Source organism: Suricata suricatta, chromosome 14 (assembly GCF_006229205.1).
Source record: "Suricata suricatta isolate VVHF042 chromosome 14, meerkat_22Aug2017_6uvM2_HiC, whole genome shotgun sequence".
In the NCBI taxonomy this organism is placed as follows: Eukaryota; Metazoa; Chordata; class Mammalia; order Carnivora; family Herpestidae; genus Suricata; species Suricata suricatta.
Genome location: NC_043713.1, coordinates 46,304,855 through 46,309,572, shown reverse-complemented (window position 1 = coordinate 46,309,572; position 4,718 = coordinate 46,304,855). Strand labels below are relative to the sequence as shown.

Here is a 4,718-nt window from a genome sequence, read left to right as displayed (position 1 = left end):
CTGAATTTTATAGATGAAAAAATTGAGACCCAAAAAGGGCCTGTTCATATTTAGTATCATCAATATTAAATATCAATTCAGCCATGAAGTGTTGTTATGCAAGATCAGTGATCTTGATTTTACTCTATTAATTGTGATAAAATAGGTTAAGGAAGTCAGCACCACTGTGCACACCTAAGGTTCCCATTTATTCATTACACAAGTACTCACTAAGTGTCTAGTGATGTCAGGCGGTGTGGCTGGTGCTGGCAAGGCAATGATGAACAGGCCAGGACCTCAAGTATGGCAGATGGGAGACCATAGAGTGTGGCGGGTGCCATGAGAGCAGAAGCTCGGGTCCTCTGGGTCCCCTGGAGGGAATTTAATCTGGTTGGGGCCAACCAGAAGGTGGGCTCCAGCTAGGACCTGAAATACAGGAGCAACCAACATATATAAAGCACCAAGAGCTGGAGAAAGCATGAATTTCCAGGAACTGGAGGACACTGGTACCAGCAGGTCGGGGATGCCACATGGGGCTGGTGTGGGAAGCAGGGGCGAGAACACGGAGGACCTTCAAAGTCTCAGTAAGACAGCCATCACTGGGGGGACACCAGCAGAAGAAGGACATTATCAATTTCAACTTCTCAGGAGCTCACTCTGGTGCAGGGTGGAGACTGGATTCGAGAAGAAAAGGCAGAGCAGTGGGAAGAGGAGCATATTAACAGAGGCGAGAGACAGGGCAGCTGCAGGGAAACAGCCATGCAGATAAGGCAGAGGGAGGGGTTGCTTAGGATCATTAGGACAGTGAATGAATGATTGGTTGGGTTTGGAGAGAAAAGTAGAAAAGTGTTCAAGGGTGACATCTGGGTTTCCTTGGGCAGATGGACGGCACTGGCAGGGAGGCAGGGCAATGGCTTCAGTCTGAGACAGGCTGAGTCCCCAGAACGTAAGAGCAGGTGGAGATGCTAGAAAGCAGTTGGAGAAAGGCTTGGACCTCTACAGAGAAGTCTGGGCTAGAGACATGGTGGATGCAGCTCAGGTACAGTTGTTGGTCAAGGTTATAGGGCAGGGGGGCTCATCCCGAGCACCGAGGAATTCTCGGAGTCAACAAGGAAGCTACTGGTGAGTAGTTTGCATTTGTACAGGGCTAGCAAAAGACCCATGGATAGTGACGTGGGCACCAGTGAGTCAGGGTGGCTCAGTCGGTGAAGTGTCTGACTCCTGATTTCTGCTCAGGTCATGATCTCATGGTTTGTGTGTTCAAGCCCCATGTCAGGCTCTCTGCTCTGACAGCAGAGCCCACTTCAGATTCTTCCTCTCTCTCTCTGCCTCTCCCCTGCTCTTGCTCTCTCTGTCTCTCTCAAAATTAAAAAAAAAAGAAATACATATATAGATATTGTTATGCATATACAGATAGATGTACACACAGAATTTTTCTATTAATCTGTCGTAGAATTTGCCTAACAAGGGACTACTTCTTTTTCTGGGCAAGTTTATACTCTGAGTTTTTACTAAAATCGTAAGAACATCTGGGGCACATGGGTGGCTCAGTCGGTTAAGCATTGAACCCTTGATTTCGGCTTACGTCATGATCCCAGCATTGTGGGATCAAGCCCTGAGTCAGCCTGCCTAAGATTCACTCTCTCCCTCTCCCTGAGACCCTCTCCCACTCACTTTCTTATGTGCGCACTCTCTCTCTCTCTCTCTCTCTCTCTCTCTAAAAAAATAAAAAAATAAAAAGAACATGGAAAATGTAAGAGATAGAAGCCAGTCAAAAGAGTTCACTGGCCTTTTACTCCCTCGCAAATAAAATGCTAAGCAATATTGGCTGTTTCTGACCCTGCTTTATCTCTCTGGTGACATCTCTGATGGTCCAGAGAGTCTGGAATCTCCCTCTGACATGGGTCACTTTGGGGTGGTGGGCAGACAGGAGTCCTACTGAATAGTCACAGCCAAACTCTGTGGGGCAGTAAATAATTCTTCTAAAGGAGGGAGGTGTTCTGATTCCCACATAAGGGGAAGACCCTTACAGACAGCAGCCCTTAAACCTAGTTTGGAATGAAGGAAGCCAGTTAAATCTCTAAATGAAGCAGCCCTGACCAAGAGATTTTGTGAGTACCCTGTTCTCTCCTCTCTCCCTGTAATGTATCCCTCTGGGGGGTGGGGACCCAGATCTGGGAATGGCTTGTTTGGGATTATAATCGGAAATCATAATCTGTTAATCCCATTTCCCATGAGAAGAGAAAATCACCCTGATAATGTCAGAGGCTCCCAAGCAACAGGAAATCTTTCCTGAGGAAAGACCTACCCCATTGTGTCAGTGTAATAATAAACCATTAAAATGAAAATAGTAATTCTTTTTTTATGGTCATTTTTGAGAGAGAGAGAAAGAAAGTGTGAGCAGGGGAAGGGCAGAGAGGGAGACACAGAATCCAAAGCAGGCTCCAGGCTCTGAGCTGTCAGCATAGAGCCTGACACAGGGCTCAAACTCAAGAGCTGGAGATCATGATCTGAGCTGAAGTCGGCTGCTTAACTGATTGAGCCACCCAGGGGCCCTGAAAATAATAACTCTTAAGGCAAAAATCAGTCAAGGACCTACTGGACATTTACTCAGGACCCAGCACTGAAAATGAGGATTACATTTGGCTCTTACTACTCTGAAATCTGCCGACTGCAGGTTTGGACCGGCTAGGTGTTTGTGAACGGATTGGCCCACGGTGTGCGTACATACCCCAATGCACTAGCCCAGCCTGCACCCCTACCAATCACGTTCTTCTTGCAAGTGTGTTCAGCCCATGCATCCTGGACTCAACGTGGAATTCTAGGCCTTCAGATGAGCCAGAGGAATGAGAACACCTCAAAGAATAGTGGAAATAAACCTTCCCTCTTAACATTTCTGCTGCAGATAACTGTTCTGTAGGAAAGAGTCACCGTTCCTCCAAGTGCTAGAAGTACACAAACTGTATAAACGTAAAGAGCAAGGACTGTGAGTCACACTCGTTTGTGTGACACACTGACCGCTCAGGTCCCAGCGCTCAGGGCCACTTTCCTGCCACATGATCTTGGACAAGTTGTTTAACCTCCACATGCCTCCCCATGCTACCTCTGGAATATGATTAGAGTATCTACCTATTTCTCGGGGTGGGATGAGGATTCAAAGTGCGTCAGAATCAGCCAGGCAGGTGGTAAGAGCTGTCAATGTTAGAGAAGAAAACAGCTCCCTCGAAAGGTTCTGGTCCATATCCACTAGCTGCCTATCTTCCCCACTTCACTTTTCTGCTACCTTCTTCCTTCGACTTCTACTTGATGGAAGGGAGGACATCAGGGGATGGTGATGGGTCAAAACCATGTGCAAACCCCACAGAGAATGGGTTTTAAAATATGTGTAAATAGTCAAGCTCCAGGCAAAAAAGCCATCTGTATAAAATAATTAAGCTCAAGCTGCAATGCCAACGGGATTTGTTTCTTCCTTTTCCTTCTAATGAAATTTAACTGTATGCATATTACATGTAGCTCAACTATTTATAATGATTTGAATAAAAATGAATGCAGATAGAAAGGTGAGCTGCCTTAGGGATTTGTAAGGAAATGAGCTTTGGGTTTTTCTTGGTTACATCATTTGTTTAAGAAACACAAATATTTGCCTGGACTTCAGTCAGTCCATGTGTTTTAATGTTTTATGTGAAGTCAGATCCAGACAGATCCAAAAGTCAAATCAAAGGGGAAATGCCAAGAAAAAGAAAAAAGAGGTGAGAATGTCAAGGTAGCCACACAGGCAAAGCTCCTGCAGTCATGTGGGAGACTTACTCACTCTGACATCTCACGTGGAGTCCTTGCTCTATACCAGGCACTGGGCAAGTGTTACACATATTAACCCATTTAAATTCATGACTTGATGCAACAGATGAACATGTTCCTATCGTAGAAATGAGCAAACAGATGCACAGAATAGTTAGGTCGCCTGCTCAAAAGGCAGGGAGCAGGCTTGAACCAAGGCAGTCTGGGTGCAGAGCCCTCCGCTCTAGTGCAGCAGAAAACACTTCCACAACTCTCACAACTGCATGCCACACCCAGAGCCAAGCAATTCCAGTACATTAACTTTTTGTTGTTGTTTTTGTGTTTATTTTTGAGAGCTAGAGCACAACAGGGGGGGTAGAGAGAGGGAGACACAGAATCCAAAACCGGCTCCAGGCTCTGAGCTGTCAGCACACAGCCTGTTGTGGGGCTTGAACCCATGAACCCTGAAGTCATGACCTGCACCTGAGTTTGATGCTTAACTCACTGAGCCACCCAGTCAGTCCCCATGAACTCGTTTAATCCTCACAGTGCTTTCCATTGTTCTGATCTGGCTAGAACACAAATATAACAGTTTGTTTCTACTGAGTTAATAGTGACTAACTTAAAAGTGGACAGAAAAAAAAAGCAGAGTTTTCTAGAGCATTCTTGGCTCTAATAAATGACTTCGTTATCAATATATATTTATATAATATTTATAGTGCATTAATTTGTTAATATACTTCCTATTTACCAGGTACCACCATGACTTTGAAAAGTGGGGGGAGGGGAGATTCTACATCTTGTGCATTTTCTGTCTCTCTACTTTTTGAAGACACTGGCCATTCTTCTGTCAACACTATTATGTTTATTTTTAAAACTGAGAATGCAGAATCACACTGAAAGGAAGTAGGTTTTCTCAGCTTCACAAAATAAGTAGTGTTACAGAAATCCCATGAGAACAG

General features: G+C 45.1%; 1 protein-coding gene across 1 annotated transcript in view; it reads left to right on the top strand.

Moving 5' to 3' along the window:
- The window catches only part of LOC115277423 (laminin subunit alpha-3-like), a 225,862-nt gene that overhangs the window by 197,397 nt on the left and 23,747 nt on the right, over window positions 1–4,718 (top strand). The gene's annotated exons all lie outside the window — the stretch shown is intronic.